Here is an 18,586-nt window from a genome sequence, read left to right as displayed (position 1 = left end):
ATTATAAAATTTAAGATGCTATTCCATAATTTGCCTAATACCATTGTATCAGTCAGTGTTCTACCAGAGAAACAGAACCAGTAGAATTCTTTAGCAGGGAAACCTCAGTTTTGCTCTTGAGGTCTTTCAACTGATTGGGTGAAGCCTACGCAGATTATGAAGGATAATCTCCCTTGTTTAAAGTCAACTGAATGTAGATGTTTACTGTATCTATAAAATACCTTCACAGCAGCACCTAGTTTAGTGTTTAATTGAACTACTGGGTACTATAGCCTAGCCAAATTGACATAAAACTAGCCATCACAATCATTTAGGGTTTTTTTCCCTGTAATAAATTACACCGTAATTTTATCGTAACACTACATACAGCTTTTTACTTTCAGAGTTTATTTCTTTAGAGTAAATTCCCATAGGTGGAATTACTGAATCAAGTGATATGAAGACCTAATAGGCTCTTGACAGGATTTAATATTTGCAAACTGAGAATACCACCACAGCCTTTCTTTTAATGATTTCTTCAGGAGTTGGTCTGTTCAACTGACTTATTTCCCATCTCCAAAAGCCTATTTTTTCCCCCCTGTATTTTCTAGCTCTGGAAATAGCTGCTTTTCTTCAGGGTTATCTTCAATTCTCCCCTCAGTCTCCACCTGTCACTTTCTCTTTTGTGCTTTCACTTCTCTTCTACCCCTCACTTTGTCTCATTTATCACAAATAAAATAGAAGCTTTATATTCCTCCTTCTGAATCTGAGAATCTACTTGGATTGTACCCATTTTTGCCTTCGCTCCTTTTTTCACAATGAAGGAAATGATTCTCTTTCAAGGAAAGGCCTGATCCTTCATATGCTTTTAGATTCCTTCCTGTGGTCCTGTCTTAGAAACCTCACTTCACTACCTCATTACATTTTACTTTTTACTGAGTTATCATAAGCAGCATTGAAATGTTTTATTTAAAGGAAAACAGTTTTCCCCTTCTCCACCAAACAAAAGCGCTCCTGAGATCCCATGTCAGCCTTCAGCTAAGCACTATTTTTGCTTTCCTTCAAAACTAGTCTTCTTTAAATAGCTGTTTACAACTTCTGCTTCTAATTCCTTACCTCCCATTTACTTGGCAGCCTACTCCGCTCTGCTTCTACCCCCATCCCCCCACCTTATCACAACTGCTTGTGCTAAGGCCCATAATGACCCCTATGGTGCCAAATCTACTTAAAAAAAAAAAAAAAGAATAAAAAGCAAACAACCCCAAAACCGTAGCCACACATACACCACTCCCCTTCCCATAATCCCTTAATATCATCAAAATGTTCAGTTGTGGTGCAAATGTCATACTTTTCTTTCTTTCTTTGTTTTTTTTTTTTCTTTAACAGTTTGAAACAGATAAGGGCTACACAGAGAGATTGGTTGACATGTCTTTTATGTCTCCTTTAATCTCTAAATTCCCTCTCAATCTCTTTTTTCCCCCTTTCAGATTATTTGTTGAAGAAACCAGTTGTCCTATAAAGTTTCTCACTGTCTGGATTTTGCATCTCCCTGTTATAATTTAACAAGTTCCTTGGTTCTATACATTATTTGTAAGTTAGTATCTAGGGGCTTGATCAAATCCAGGTGGGTTTTTTTTTTTTTTTGCATGGCCACTTTATAGGTGTTGGTGTGTTGTTCTTTCACTGAGAGGCTCACAGTGCTTGGATGGCTCTCTTTTTGTGTTGTTAGCAGCCACAGAATTTCCTTTTCATTCTTATCTTTCTGGACCTCTCAGTATATTTGCCTTTATTGATTACTCCCTCTTTAAAATATGCTTTGCCTTCTGTGATATCACTTTCCTTGTTTGCCTCCTACCTCTGACCATTCCTCAGTTTAATTTGTTGCCTTTTTCTACAATGTTGATTTCAAATGTTGGAATTCCTCAAGGGAGAGATCCTCTTCTCTTACACTGTACTCTCTTTCTACTTGATTTCATTCATTGTCCTACCTTTGAATACTATATATATGCTCTCAACTTCTGTATTTCCCCAGATATCTCTAGTCTAAACCTCTCTCCTTAACTCTAGACTCATATATTCAATTGCCCACTTGATATTTCCACTTTGAGGTCTTACAACATCTTCTTTATATACTCTAAACTGCGTTCTTGGTCTTTTTCCACAAACCTGGTCCTCTCCCAGTTATCACTGTCTTAGTAAGTGGCATCTTTGTTTCTCTAGTTGCTCAAACCAGAAATTTAAGGTTCATCCCTGACACCTCCTTCTCTCCTGACACCCTTCTCTCCTGTCCTTCATATGGATAACTCCACTCCCTATCTTGTTAATTTTACTTCCTATGTATTGCTTGAATCTATCTACCTCTCTCCATTTCTGTTGTCACTTCTCTAATCCAAACTACCATCATTTCTACCTTGGACTATCTTTTTAAAAAAAATTAAAAAAAAATAAATAATTAACTTATTTTTGGCTGCACTGGGTCTTTGTTGCTGTGTGTGGGCTTTCTCTAGTTGCGGCGAGCGGGGGCTGCTCTTGGTTGCAGTGCACGGACTTCTCATTGCGGTGGCTTCTCTTGTTGCGGAGCACGGGCTCTAGGCGTGCGGGCTTCAGTAGTTGCAGCAGGCGGGCTCAGTAGTTATGGCTCGCGGACTCTAGAGCGCAGGCTCAGTAGCTGTGGCGCACGGGCTTAGTTGCTCCGAGGCATGTGGTATCTTCCCGGACCAGGGATTGAACCTGTGTCCCCTGCATCGACAGGTGGATTCTTAACCACTGTACCACCAGGGAACAGGGAAGTTCCTACCTTGGACTATCTTTTAACTGAGTTCTTTGCTTGAAACCTGTAAAAGCTTTTTGTTTTATTTAGGAGAAAATATAAAATCTTCCTTTTTTTTTTTGGCTGTGCCACGTGGCTTGTATCATCTTAGTTCCACAACCAGAGATCGAACCCGGGCCCACGGCAGTGAAAGTGACGAGTCTTAACCACTGGACTGCCAGGGAATTCCCCAATATAAAATCTTAAACGTGATTTTAAGTTTTTGAGTGACCTGACCTTGTTTTTTGCTTCTCTAACTTCATCTTGTGCCACTCTCCACCTCAGTGGCTGTGCTTCAGAGTGATTGGCACTGTTTTTCCCCGCCACCCCCCCCCACCCCCTTCTACAGAGTTTGAGAAAGTCTTTCTTGCCTCAGGGCCTTCACACCTGTTCTTCTCCCCTGGTATGCTTTTCTCCATTTCTGGCTTCTTCATAAGTCTAGCTTTTCTCTGCCTCCCTCTTTTTCTTCTTTAAGAAAATTGAGTATATTCTTCTTTCTAAATATTGGGTATCTACTGGGAGCCAGGACCCATCTGATCTAAAGAAGATCCCCTCTATTTTCATCTTACAGTATTTGTTATTTTCTGTAATGGCTTTTATAATGACCTGTAATTTTGTACCTGTCTGTTTGTTATATGTCTAGCCTTTCAGCTCCATGGAGTCAAAGATCATCTCTTTTGTTCACCTTTGTACCCCATCACCTAGTACAGTGCCAGGACCACAGTAAGTGTTGTAAATATTTGCTGAATGAATGAGCTCACATTATCAAGAATTATCAAGCCTTGTCAGTTTTATCTCTGAAGTTATTTCCAAATTTGTTTTTATCTTTCTATCCTCTGTGCTCTGGTTTAGACCATAATTATCTTGTCTCTAGGTTTTTAAATTACCTCTTAACTAGTGTCCTGGCCACCAGTCTTTTTGTTTTGTTTTGTTTTTTTCAGTTTTAAAAATTTTATTGAAGTATAGTTGATTTACAATGTATTAATTTCTGCTGTACAGCAAAGTGACTCAGTTATACACATATATATACATATTCATTTTCATATTCTTTTCCATTATGGTTTATCACAGGATACTGAATATAGTTCCCTGTGCTATATAGTAGGACACTGTTGTTTATCCATCCTGTATATCACAGTTTGCCTCTGCTAATCCCAAACTCCCAATCCATCCGTCCCCCAACCCCTTCTCTCCCTTGGCAACCACAAGTCTGTTCTCTATATCTGTGAGTCTGTTTCTGTTTCATAGATAAGTTCATTTGTGTTATATTTTAGATTCCACATATAAGTGATATCATATGGTATGTGTCTTTCTCTTTCTGACTTACTTCAATTAGTATGATAATCTCTAGGTCCATCCATGTTGCTGCAAATGGCATTATTTCATTCTTTTTACGGCTGAGTAATATTTCATTGTGTATATATATTCCACATCTTCTTTATCCATTCATCTGTCGACGGCCATTTAGGTTGTTTCCATGTCTTGGCTCTTGGAAATAGTGCTGCTGTGAACATAGGGGTACATGTATCTTTTCGATTATAGTTTTGTCTGGATATATGCCTAGGTGTGGGATTGCTGGATCATATGGCAACTCTATTTTTAGTTTTTTGAGGAACCTCCATACTGTTCTCCATAGTGCTGGCCACCAGTCTTTCTGCCCTCTTATTCATCCATTATTCTGCCTGGAGTAATTTTTCTGATCCTGTTACTGTTTTTCTCAAAAGCTATCAGTGTATCCCCATTGCTGGTAGGATAACATGTAAATTGGTTTGTTATTCAGGGAACATTACACTTTGACCCCACCTACTTCTTCAGCCTCATCTCTCTTGACCCTAAATCCATCCCTAAAAAGACTGAGTTTACTACACTTTCATATGTTATATCACTTTGTTCCCTCAGCATGGAATTCCTTTTTCCTCTGTGCTATTAAAGCTCTTCATTCTTCAAGATCCAACTGGGCTGCCATTTCTTCCATGTAGGCTTGCAGCCCTCATCCACCCATTCATGACTATAAATTCCTTGATGGTATGCTATAGACCAAATGTTTATGTCTCCCCCAAATTCATATATTAAATCCAAATGCCCAAAGTGGTAATATTTGGTGGTGGGGCCTTTGAGAGGTGATTAGGTCATGAGGGTGGAAAGTCATGAAAAGGATAGTGGTCATGAAAAGGATAGTGTCCTTATAAAATAGACCTAGAGAGCTCCCTCTCCCCTTCTGCTATGTGAGAGAGAAAATGGCTATCTATGAACCAGGAAAAGGGTTCTCACCAGACACTGAATCTTCTGGTGCTTTGATTTTGAACTTCTTAGCCTCCAGAACTGTGAGAAGTAAATTTCTTTTGTTTGTAAGCCACCTAGTCTATGGTATTCTGTTATAGCAGCCCAAATGGACTAAGACAGGTAGTACTTTTTGTTCCTTGCTGTATACTCAGTATCTTGAACAGTGTCTGGCATGTACTAGGCTCTTGATAAATGCTTGTTGAATTATTGAATAAAATAATTTATCCACTCACTCAACAAATATTTATTAAGCTTTTTTGAATTTCCATAGCACTCTTTTGGTCCTGTGCACTATAATTAGATATATAGATATTCATTTGTTATCCATAGGAACTGATCACTTATAAAATTACTCCCCACTCAGACATCCCTCCCTGCTCACCACTGGGCTCTGTCCTCCTCACTCTTCTTGGCAGTAAGTGCATTTCAAATGGTAGGATAATTAACATCTAACAATATGATGCAAGTAGATTCTAAAATGAAAACTGAAATTTCTGCAAAACATAAAGAATTCTATGAATTTTAAATAAAGTGATATTGGAGAATGGCTTGACCCACACACACAAAAGTCATTGACAAATGAGGATTAGGTAAAATTAGACCAGTTTAAAATTGAAGGAAAAATTAACGTGAGTAATGTCATAATAGGAGATTCAGAGGACAATGATTCGAGTAACAAAGGATTAAGAGAGACCCTTGGCAAAAATTGGTGAAGCTCCCGAATATTTTTACAAAACTGATCCTCTCATCAACGTGTTCTGAAAGCCAAATGTGAAATGACCGATGTTCTTTGGTTTAAGAATTACCTTAGTGGCAATTATAGCTTAAATTTTGTTAAATTACAAAATTTTGTTTTATACTTATTTTGATAAATTAAAGGCCCCATCTACTTTTTATTTATTTTATTTTATTGTAGTTTTGTCCTTCATCAGTTAACTTAAGTGGCATTTTTGGGTATTAGTTATACCCAGATAATAAGAATCCCTTTGTATGCACTTGTCCCCCATTAGATTTATTTCCCTGACATTGGGGATTGTGCATTATTCATTATATTCCTATGGGGCCTAGCTCAGAGTCTGGCACATAGGAGATACCTAATAAAGCAAAGGGTTAGGAAGAAGTGAACAGTAATTGAAGAGATTTGGAAAACTGTCTTGAAAAGGTACTGTTTGGGGAGGGGAGCTAAGATCCCACAAACTGCGCTGTGTGGCTAAAAAAAAAAAAAGGTACTGTTTGGTACAGAGTTTGTATGGCAGGTGAGTGAGTAGGGTTTGACTGGTATACTTTGTTATGTCCAAATAGAGAACATCTCTTATTCTTCCTTTTGCTAGCTCCTGCCTAGTGTGTACTTTAATATTCAGAGTCTGGTCTCTGCCTCAATAGCTCTGTTCTCATTGTAATTATTCCTAGAGATTGAGATGGAAATGAGGAAGGCTTTGGGCTGCTGCCTGGGCATCCACATTCAGGAGAATTTAGAAATGCAGAGGGACCAAATGCCATGCCTGACCTAGATGAATCCAGGTCAGCCAATCATTGCTTTCTTGCCTCTCCCTTTGTTCTCTGTGCTGCCAGCCTTCTTTTCTGCAGGAGGTTTATGCTACAGCTGTTTATGCCAATAAATATAATGCTAATATGCCCCTTAATGAAAGCATGGAAACACAGGGTCTTAGCCGGTGGATAAGAACAGTATAGTGTCAGCTTTCAAAGTACCTTTTCACTAACAACAACTGGACTAGGCACCTGAAAACTTTTTGACATTGTTTTTGAAACCGTAGAACCAGAAGCTGAAAGTGACCATTGCTTAGGGAATCTAACCCCTCATTTTATGGCATAAGGAAACAAAAACCCTCAGAGATGGTCAACCTCATGCCACATTAACAGTTCCATGCCTCCTATTTTAACAAAGCTCTATCTCATATAAATATAATTTTGTCCTCTATATTGTGTAGCAGTTAAAAACCTCTGCTACTGACCTAACTTGGAATCCTATGGCCCTGCCAATTCCTGACTCTCTGATCTGGGGGCAGTTACTTAACCTCTGTAGTTTTAGTTTCCTTATCCTTAAAGTGGTATTAACAGTAGCACCTACTTCATAGGTTTGTTACCAGGATTACATGAGGTAATAATTGTAAAGCACTTAGCAGATTCTGGCACAAAACAAGTGCTCAATAAATGTTGGCTATCATAATTATCCATATTACAGGATAGGGAAGTGAAAATGAGCCTAATGACCAGTGCTTTAATTTACAGCCCTGTCCTTGAAACCTTTGTTCCTAATTCTTCTTCAGTTAGAATTTAAGCCTTGTAAAAGCAAGGACCTTGTCTGCTTGCTTCTCTGTTTCCTCAGCAAATAAAATGATTTTTAGCATATAGTAGATGCTTAGTAAGTATTTGGTGTATTAATGAATTTTTCTAGAAAAATTTTCTCTGAATAACACCTCTTATTAGATACTCTACTGACTTGAAACTTTTTTCTTTACAGTTGTTTATATGAATTTGCACTTGTCTTTGTAGTATTTGTGTTGTATCCTTGATCTTTTCAGATGTCTTTGTTTCTCTCTATACTGGAAATCTTTAAGAGTGGAAGACTGTGATCTCTGCTTTGGGAATTTCCCTATAGCTCCTAATGTAATAGTTTTTTGTACACAGTTATTAGTGCTTATTAATTACTGACAACTGACTATAAAAATCACTTGTATTCAACATTAATTTTTTAGCAAAACTCAGTATATGCTATAGCATCATTCCCAGCTCTAAGAAGTTGTGAATTTGTAAGGTCAGTCCTTGGTGGCAAGAGGTACTTTATTGCCTTTGTGAATGTTATTCTTTATACTTGAAACACTCCCTCCTTCCTCCTTGCCCCTTCTCTGCCAGACGTCATACTGCTCATTCTTCAGGGCTCAGTCTTCCTCTGTCAAGTTGGTTTTCTTCCTTTCTTCTGTGATTAATTCCTCATTATGTAAATCTCTTCATGGAGGAAGTGGGCAACTTTTGCAAATGGGATGATTGTGAAGGAGGACATTCCACGCTGAGGGAAGAGTTGATGCAAAGACAAGGAAGGAAAGGGTCAGTTGTTATGTGAACATGATGGCAAATATTATATGTTATCTTTAGTGTAGGGCAGTTTACTGGTCAGGGTTCTTATTAGTGGGGCAAGTAACAGAATCCACTCTAGCAAGTTCAAGGAAAATTGATTTATTAAAGGATACCAGAGAGATGAAAGAGTCTTTGGGAGAATAGAAGAAATGGACCCGGGCTGAGCTTCCAGGAATAAACTTTCCAAACTGCACCAAAGAATAAAGTTCTCAAGGATGCTGCTGTCTTTGCCATGATCTAGAAGCTGCAGAATCAGGCAGCTGTTGCTACAACTGCTAGATCTAGAACTATGCTGCCTCTCTTGCAGTTTGTTCCAGCAAAAGGGGTGTCCTGTGCCCAGTCTCTCCACTCATCTAATACATAGTTACAAATCAGTATCTAGTGTGAGAGGATCTGATTAGCAGAACCTAAATGACTTTTAGAAGGGAGTCTGGGAAATACAGGTTTTTTTTGCTTTCCAATCTCTGCAGTACTCAAAGCTAGAAAGGGGTTAGAATAGGTGTTGAGCAAACCAATTTACAGATTCCACTGTAGAGAGTATTCAGGTGGCTTGTACCATCTTCTATTACCAAATTCTATATCATTTGGAATTCTGTAAGCAGCAATTCTGACTCAAATTTGGCTTATATCATATTGAAATTTATATAAATTGAAAATTATAACAACACAAAAGTAAAAGATTGTGTTACTTATATCCCCGAGCTGCCTTCCGTCATGGTGGTAAATTGATAGAAACAGTTGGAGGGGCTAAGTTTCTTTGTTAACCAGTGGATGAGAGAGATATAGATACATAGACAGAGGGGTAGGGGGAAAGGGAGGGAGACAGGGAGAGAGGCAGAAAGAGGCAGAGAGAGAGAGACAGAGACAGACACTGACTTCATCTCCCAAAATGGACAAAATTTCCTCTTTAGTGCAATTGGACCACCTTAGGCCACTTACCCATCCCTGAACTACAAGAGTTTCAAGGGATGTGCCAGATGCCAATTGGTTAAGCCTGAGTTCTTGGACTAATCACTGCAAGGAGAATGGGATTACTACTATATTTGGTTTGGATGTAGAATGAAGACCTACCCTTGGAGCTAGGTTTGGGGTCAGCTTTCCCTTAGGACAGTGGTTTTCAAAAAGTGGTCACTTGGGAACTTGTTAAAAATGCAAATTCTCGGGGCAGGTATCAGACCTACTGAATCGAAAACTCTGGGTGTGGGGCCCAGGAATCTGTGTTTTAACAAGCTCTTCAGGTGATTTTTGACTCTGACAATATGCTAAAATTTGAGAACTGCCTTAGTTACATTGGCTACTGAGGAATGAATACTGGATAAAAATCAGGGCTCTATTGGGAGGGAAGAAGAGGGGAATGGATGTTGGCTAGCCAGTAGCATCCATTTCAAAACTATAAAGGTGAGTAGGGATCAGTTCATGAGGAATCTTGAATGTCTGCCTCACAAGCTTGTTGTGAGGTTTCAGACTAGACAAGGGATGTGTGAGGGACCTGTACAGTGAAGGAGGTAGATTATAATAGTGATGAAGTAGAAAGTACATTGAACTTGGAGTCAGAGATTGGGTTCTCATCTCATCTCATCTCATCTTTTTACCTCTTTGAGCTTCAAACTCCTCTTCTGTAAAATAGGGACTATAACTACTGGAGTGTTGGGAGAATTAAATGAACAAAAGTATGTGGAAGCACTTAGTTCATTGTTTAGCGTATTAATAAGTAAATATTTACTGAAAATGATGATACTTAGCTAAAGCAGTATGAACTTTATTCCGAGGTCAAAGGGAGGCTTGCTCCCTTAGGATTGTCTTTCCTCTTAAGACAATTTCCTGGTTTCAGGAAACAGTTTCCAATTGTTTCAGATCTGATCATATTCAGATCATATTCATATTCAGATCAGCTCTGGTTTAACTGCATGAGCAATGGTTTTCTGCCTCAGCAGTCTTTTCCTGAGGGAATTATGTGAATTATTTACTTCAGCTGTCACAGGGCTATAGATTTTTTTCTTTGCTTTTATAACTACTATGTATTGGGGGGTGATGTGACCATACATATTTTATGTTCTGCCTTGGCATTTTTTAGAATTTTCTTATGGGAGATCATTTTAATGTGTAACACTATGCCCTCTTCCTCCTACTTTTTGTTTTTTACACATTTCACATTTTCTAAATTTAGAATATTTATAAATTCATATTAGGTTACAATGGGAAAGGTGTTTAGGATTGGTTTGGACTCTCTCCCTTACTTTATATATAAAGAAACTAAGACAGGGAAGTGATTTATCCAGTCTTGGGTCCTGCTTCTTGCCCTCTTCTGTTTTCTTGGCATGGAAGAATTACATCTGGGGTTAAATTTCATTTTTTGGTCTATAATATTAAATAGTCAAGAGTCACTGTAAATCGTTTATATCTGATGGGATTTAAAGTCATAAGCCTGGTCTGCTGTAAGTGAAGCAGAGCTGATGTCCCAACCTAGGAAGATTACCTAGTGAACAGAAGTGTTGTGACTCCAACAGTGGGAAGAAGGGCCCTGCCATGAACACACTCTTCACTCCTAGACATACTTGGCATGTTATTAAATGTGCCACTTAGAGGAGGTGCCAGTGTTGTGTTATTAGGTAGCTTGTGGCCTTTTCTATGTTTACATGTAGGGTGTTCGAAGAAGGAAGGAATGGAATTGAATGGGTAATTTCTACTCTGTGGTGCTGAGCACTTCTCACCTTATCACTACAAATAACAGTTAATTTTTTTTTTTTTCCTTTTAGAGAGTTACTGTTGGGTGGCAAGGATACCAGAGAAACTGCTTCTAGTCTTGTTGGTACTAATTAAAACCTAGATTTCCAGCTGAAGGGGAACCTAAGGGTTATCCAATCTAATACCCTTATTTTATGAATGAGAAAACTGAGGCCAAGAGAAGAAAAATTATTCACTTAATATTATACAATTAAAAAAAAATTATACAATAAGTTAGTTCCAGAGTCAGGACCACATCTCAGCCCTTCTGACTCTGTTAAGTATATTTCTACTATACGCTTCTGCAAGGCAGTGAAAGAGGAAATGTGGGGTAGTGAGAAGAGCACAGATTTGAGGGCAAAAGATCTGAGTAAAAGCCATGGCTCTGCCACTTACTGACTTGTTTCTGAGAAAGTAATATCACTTCCTTAAGCACCAGTTTCTTCCTTTGTAAAATAGGATAATGCTGATACTTTCTTACCTGCCTCACAGGGTTATTATCAGAATAACATGTGAGATGCAGTGGATAAAAGGAAGGCCAATTTGCTTATGAATTTCAGCTCCATCACCTATAAACTGTGATTTTTGGGCAAGTCACTTAATTTCCGTGAACACAGTTTTTCCTTTGTAAAATTGGGACAATAGTAGCTCCCTTGCAGAGTTGTTTTGAGGGCATTAGTATATGTAAAGCATTCAAAATGGTGCCTGGCACATAAAAGGTGTTCAGTGAGTGTTTGAGATCTTCTCAGATGACTTAGTTCTGTCTTCTCAGAACTGTTCCTCTAAAGGCTTAATATAGATATAGCAGCACTTATTCTGTGGCTTTAAAACTATTTTGTAGAGTCTGATTCAGAGGCTGTAGGTGGGGTAGGGTGTGGGGTTTGCTGTTAGTCAGGTTTCTATTCTGAACTGTAGTGGCCTATGGTCAGGCTCTTCAATCCAGGGAAGGGCCTCTGGAGGTGACAGGCATTGAATATGGTGAATTGATTGAAGAAGAGGTGGAGGAAACTTGGTGGCTGGGAAACTTGGGAGGAAAAATGGAAATGGGATAAGTGGTGCTATTTTTGGTCACCACTGCCTGCAGCCCACAGAATATCAGTATGTCAGGACCTTAATGGTGAAAACTTTTTTCATTATGATCTCAGTCTCTGACACTATAAGTGCCTCAAAGTCATGGGACCATATCTAAGTCCTCTGTTGCTCTGAACACCCGACTTACAGTAGATATACAATGTATTTTTTATTGAAAGAATGAATATCTGAAGTGGAGAACTGCTGTGACCCATAGGGGTCCATAAATCCTTGGTGGCCCCTAATCTCTCACCAGCTCCACCATCAGACATTCTTCTGTGTGCTTTAAATACATTATCTTACCAAATGCTAACAAGTAGCTTTTTGAGTTAAGCTGATGATATTGCCCTCAGTTACACAGATACAGAATATGGAGTTTAGATAAAGGAAATGACTTGCCTTAGCTAGCAAAGGGTAGATCCAGGATTTGAACCCATGTCTTTATGACTCAAAGATAATCACTGATTGCCGTGTCTGTCTTCCTTACCAAATGGGAGCTTCTTGAAGGCAGGGATCTTATCTGATTCAAATCTGTTTCCTATTCTCAGTACAGGAACTGAAAAAGAATAATTTTTATTGAACAGTTTATACACTGGAAAGTCATAGACTCAGAGAGTAGGGCAGTAGGGATGAGGTATTAAGAAACTGTTTCCTAGTCTGCATTATTTGCCTGGGGAGAACCCCAGTCCTCAAGGTGAATTTTTTTTATAACCCATGGGATCAAAAAGGAAAGCATTATATACTGCAGAAATCCATAATACGCAAACTTTATAATGCTCTAAAGAACTTAGTGTCTCATTGGGAAAATAACACCTCCTTCACTGTTTTGCCTTGAGGAAAATTGAGATAATACAAGTAAAAGAGCCTGCGTGAAGTGTAAAGTGTATGTTAAATTGTTTTTAGGCGTAGCTCTCCCTGCCCTTCTCTGGGCTTCAGTTAACTCTGTACAATGAGGTGTTGGACTGGATGACCTCTATGGCTCCCACAACTCAGACATGTAGATAATGGTCTTGCAGCTGTTCCATTGCTTACTTCCTCCGTTAACGTGGTAACAGAGAATTGATGCCTCTGATGTTCTGCATTCTCATTGCCCCTCTTCTTTAAGCCCACTGCCTAGTTTCCCTTAAAGTCTATTGCCTGCTTTAGTTTTCTTTTTAGGCTGTTTCTCTGTGGGCTAGCATTCCCTTTTGAGGTTGAACTGAATTGTGTAAGGCTTCAGGAAGTGGTGGAAGCACCTTCCTCAAACCTGGTTGCACCAAATGCCCATCAAGTCTAGTCCTGTCCTCAAAGAGGAAGAGAAAGCCTGGGTTCCTTAGCCAGTAGATAAGAGTTTCTTCCTTGAGCTCCCCGGGCTAATTTCACCACTTAAAGAATGGACATTTCCTTTTCAATTCCAAATGGCTCACTTTGTACGTGATTAATATTCCTAGGCCATTTTGTGTCACTCTTTAATTTTCATCCACCTTCCTAGGTCTGACCTTTGGGTCATACAAAATAAATTCAAGCTCTCCTCCATATTACAATCCTTTATAATCATAATGGTGATTTTATTTCTGTTCTTCTCTGGTAAATATTTTCTTCAAGAGCTTCTCAGATGACTACCTCTCCTTGCCCCTCATACCACTTTTCTCTCAGTGAAATACTCCTATGGGTAGGCCCTTCTTTATGCTAATCTTCTGCTCCTGTGTAACCCATCCACTTCTACTCTCTTTAAGTTTTGTCACTGTTGCTTAAATAAGCCATATGTTCTCTTTCATATCTCCCTAACTTGTTTTTCATGGTTTCTTTTGTTTAAGATGTTTTCCTTTGCTTGCTGTGCTTCTACTCAACAACCTTCAAGGCCCAGTTCAGATGTCTCTGTCTCTCATACCTTCCCTGATACTCTCCTCCTGTTTCGGACAGAATTAGTATCCTTTTTTTTCCCCAGTGTTTATGTGATACTATGTTCCAATGGCTATAACAGCATTTATTGTGTTGTATTATACTTATTTGTACTAATTATATTGGAATTATTTGTTCATCTATCCTGTCTCACCCTAAACATTTACTGAAAACAATCAGCCCTTCGAAGGTTGCAAGTACCTGGTATTTACCAGTTGATCAATAAAAGAAGAAACTAACGTTTATTGAATGCCTTATTGCTGTGCAAGTTGCCTTATATAGATACTCTCAATCCTTACACTAGTTCTCTCATGTAGGTATTATGTCCATTTTACATATGAAGTAATTGAGGCCCAGAGAGATTAGGACTCAGAGGACTGGGATTCAAACTTGTTTGCTGACTCCAAAGCTTGAGCTGTGTTTAGAACTATTCTTCTGACTCCTAATTCAGTATTCTTTCTGTGCACATCAGAAAAACACAAATTGAGTATGTAGATGTGTTTAATGCAGTGATGGACACGAGTTCAAATGGGAGTAGGGTTCAAATAGCTGTGGCACTCACATTATTGCTGTATTAAGAAATGGCCTTAGAGTCATTAATGCCTTAATTGGTTCTGTAGGCAATCCTGTAATTTGGCATTTAAAATTAAACTGTTTTAGCTGGTTGGCAGATGTAACAACACCTACCTTTGGGCATGTTCTGTTCTAAAAAGGGATGAAAAGCTGCCTCTCTCACACTATCATAGGCAAGGGGGATGAGCTCAGATTTGACCTGAAACACTGTTAGTGCTTTTGAAATCTTTCGTTTCCAAGCTTTGTCATATTTTTGTCAGGTGCTGGTAACCTACATTTTCAGAGCTGTAGAATCAGACAATTGGAACATGAATTGGAATATGGGGTTCTTACCCCAACTGTTTGAACAGCCTAAGCTCTCATCAGGGAGAGCCTAAACACAAAGTACTTTTTGGAGTTGGTAAAGGAGGACAAAAGGTAGACCTTGGGAAACACCTCTGTCTCCTTGTTGTGTGACATGGGCTATTGAGTCATCCTTTTATTCTCTGAAGTCTGACTAATAGTAAATGAGTTACAGAAGGGTAACAAAAATATGAAGACCAAGGTTCAAGCTCTTGTTAGCCCTATGTGAGTTTGAGCAAGTGATTTATACTTCCTAGGCCTGTTCCTTTATGCGTTCTAATCCAGTGATTCTTTCCGGGGGATGTGATCCTGCTGTCCAGGTACCACACATCTCTGCTGCCTAGGGACCATGCAAGGCTCTGGGTTAAAGCTTTTTTTTTGCCATTCTTTTTTTGTTACAAATACCCCATTCATTATGGATACTCTAAAATTTTGTTGAAATGTCTCGTCTTCTGATGTCCCCTCACCCATTCTCTTCCTTGTTTAGGTTTGTACCTTTTTTAAAAAATATATATCTTTAGCGTCATTTTAGTGTGATTTTTGGGGAGAACATAGGTAAATGTGTTTTTAATTTGCCAAATTTAACTAGAAGCAAACTTCAAAGGAAGTTAAAGGAACAGAACGTAAAGTTGCATTTATATATGGAGTTGCAAAAACTTCACCATGAGAGTAAATGAGAGGATAGATCTTCCTAGGAGATGTCCTGGGTTCAAATCTTGGCTTCATCATCTACTAGGTATATGGCCTTGGATAAGTTACCTTCCTGTGACTCATTTTTGAGATTGAAAATTTTTTTAAAAAGAGAAAAGTTATATCAGAAGTTGCACTGAACAGGGAATCAAAACATGAGTTTGCTTGTAGCAGATTATGGGACCTTGACCAAATCCTTTCCCCTTTTTGGACCTCAGTTTCCCTCTCTGTAAAATGAGGAAGTTGGCTGGGTGCCCTCTGAGTTAAGGAGTCTGAGATTTTCCTGATTCCTGAAGAGCACGGATCCTTTAATGCTAACTTCCAACCCCTTGTTCAGGATGATTAAGGCCTTAGGACTCAGACAAACAGGACTGGGTGTTTTAAAGTCTGTCTGAACCGGCCTACCATATCGACCACCACATGATACTTGAAAAAAATGAGGAATCACAGTGTGGAAATCCATGGCTCTTAGACAATACACAGTAAACAGGCAGCTATTTGAAAATATTTCACCTTTTTTTTCTTTTCCTCCTGGTATTAAGATAAGCCAGGGTAACTGAGGTCTTAGCATGAGAAGAAGCAGCTTTTTGCTTTTTGCAGCCATGATTATTGTGTGTCTGCTCTAGCAAGACAGAGAGAGACACTAGAATTACTGTAACATTCAGTGTTGAATATATAATAGAGGGATGTACAAAGTATTATCTAAGCAAGAAGGGGGAAGGGAGGAGGAGAGGCAGTAAAGACTCCATAGAGGAGGTGACACTTGAGTGTGAAATGAACAGGAGTTCACCAGTTTGAAAATGTGTTGATGTCTTTTAGTGTTGCTCTGCCCTTTCTCTGGACTTCGGCACAAACCTAGAGGACTCCTTTAGGAAGTCATTGGAGCCTATTGGGAACTGAGAAGTTCTTTGGAAGTCTGAGTTAGTGTTTTTCTGATGCTGGCTTGGAGTTCTCTTTATACTAGTGGCGACGTGGAACAACAAGATACTTGGCCAGACTGTTGTTCTTAGTCTGAGGTTTGGGTACTATTAATACATTTATGTCAGTTAAGCAGAAAGCAGTGTCTGCCCTTTTGAGAGCTACTGGAGTGAATTTCTGAGAACTGTTTGGAATCTCTACTTCCTATCATCCCAGGCAGCTGTGGGGTCTTCAGGACCTAACCTATTTAAGGTACCTCAATGTTTAATTCTGTTAAAGTATCTGACCAGTATATTTTTCTTTTTGGACTAAAAATTGGTACTGTTTTGATATTGCTACTTTTTTTTTCTCAACCTTCGATGTACTTATAGCCTAGTGGTGGGTGGGTGGGTGGGTAGTGAGAAGGAGCCCTGTAAACCAATAACTAATACAATGGGCAAGGGAGAATGTGGCATTTACCATAAAAGAGAAATGATATTGTATACATTGAAGAAGATATTAGTTCAGGACTGCACTAGATGGTCTGTAAGCTCTCTTCCAGTCCCAAACAGTACATGATTCTACGATTTTGTGAAATTTTTATTTATGGGTACTAGAGAGTATGCGGTATTATCTATATAAGAGATATATAAAAAGCTCATGAAAAAGAATGTTGATTTTAAAATAGCTAATTCCAATGTGACAGAATTATAGAAGTAGGAAAAGTGATTTTCTGGTTATCAAATTCTGAAACAACCAGCAGTGGTTGTTGAACATTTTCCAGAAAGTAATCAAGTGAACAAATGTTTCCTGAATACTTTTTCCGAGGTCAGTCTTTCCCTAAGAGTGGTAGATGATACAAAAGATGTATAAAATGGTGTTCCTCTCCTTGAGAGGCTTTGCTTTCATTAGGAAGGTAGGATGCATATAATAAAAAAAAAAAACTAAACAGTTCCACCAAATAAACTGGGTACAAACTTTGAGAATTTAGTGAAAGGTAGATGATTAGTTTCCTAGGGCTGCTGTAACAAAGTACCACAAACTGGTTGGCTTAGAACAACAGAAAGTTATAACCTTACAATTTTGGAAACCAAAAGTCTGAAATCAAGGTGTTGGCAGGGCCATGCTCCCCATGAAGGTACAAGGGAAGGATCTGTTCCAGTCCTCTCCTTAGCTTCTGGAGGTCTCAGGCATTCCTTGGCTTGTAGATGAACATCTCCCTGTGTCTCTTCACAGTCTTCTCTCTGTGTGTATGTCTCTTGTGTCAAAATTCCCCCTTCTTATAAGGACACCAGCTGTATTGGGTTAGGGCTGACCCTCATGACCTCATTTTAATTTGATTACCTCTGTAAAGACCCTATTTCCAAATAAAGTCGCATTCTGATGTACTAGTGGTTAGGACTTCGACAAATCTTTTTTTGGGAGACACAATTTAAACCCGAAACAATGGGCTTGATGGTTAAGGAAAGAACTTGGTCAGGTAAGACTTGAATTAGCAGAGAGAAGTGGAGATATTATGAGACAACTCTTTGCAGTATCCAAACCCTCATTAGAGGATGCTCCAGGAAATTCATCTTAGTGGAACCAAGGAGTTCTGAGATCCCCAAGAAGGGACATTTAGAGATAAAACATACTTCAATTTTTTTCTTAGTTGTTTTGTTCACAGTATACTCTTGTGGGCAGCTTTTCTCTTTCTATAAGCAATTTTATTGCTGCATATCACATAACCAGTCTTGACCATTAAGATATTGATTGCGTGGTGCATAAAAATTTATTCTGGGTAACAGAAATTAAATTATTTTAACTTAGATAGTTGTTTATAATAATAGAAGTTGTTTTGCTTTGTAAATGCAATGAATTTACAGAAAAGTAGATGACTTCACTCAGAGAATTTCACATTAGGAAATGAGGGTGGATCATGACATTTCTCAACCTGTGGCTCTTGGGGTTAGGGCAGTAGTTCTCAAGTGTGGCTAGTCCTAGAAGGCTTAAAAATACATTGATACTCAGATCCCTGCCCCCCCCTCCCCCCAGGACCAAATAAATTAAATTTTTTTGTGGGGGGAGGAGGGGGCAGGGGTAGTTATGGGGCCCAGGCATTAGAGTTTTTTAAAAGTTCTCCAGGTTTGCATATCTGGTTTGTATATCCAGGTTGTAGCTCACTGCATTAGGGGAATAAGAAGTAAATTGGATTCTTGTCTTTGTTGTGACCTTTGAGCATTCCCTAAACCTTTTGAGTCT

The 18,586-nt window shown here is 38.8% G+C and overlaps 1 protein-coding gene across 6 annotated transcripts in view; it reads left to right on the top strand.

The window, feature by feature from the left end:
* The window catches only part of PAK1 (p21 (RAC1) activated kinase 1), a 150,608-nt gene that overhangs the window by 11,814 nt on the left and 120,208 nt on the right, over positions 1–18,586 (top strand). For 2 of the 6 annotated variants that reach the window (XM_082343348.1, XM_082343347.1), the window contains one exon: positions 3,432–3,511. The exons of 3 other annotated variants lie outside the window; for them this stretch is intronic. The gene's annotated coding sequence lies outside the window, so the exon portion shown is untranslated. Of the gene's footprint in view, positions 1–3,431; positions 3,512–6,481; positions 6,593–18,586 lie in introns of all 6 variants that reach the window. One more of the 6 variants, XM_082343346.1, reaches the window with a different exon arrangement.

Source organism: Balaenoptera borealis (assembly GCF_965194805.1).
Source record: "Balaenoptera borealis genome assembly, chromosome: 11".
NCBI lineage: Eukaryota > Metazoa > Chordata > Mammalia > Artiodactyla > Balaenopteridae > Balaenoptera > Balaenoptera borealis.
This window is presented reverse-complemented; position numbering and strand designations above follow the sequence as displayed.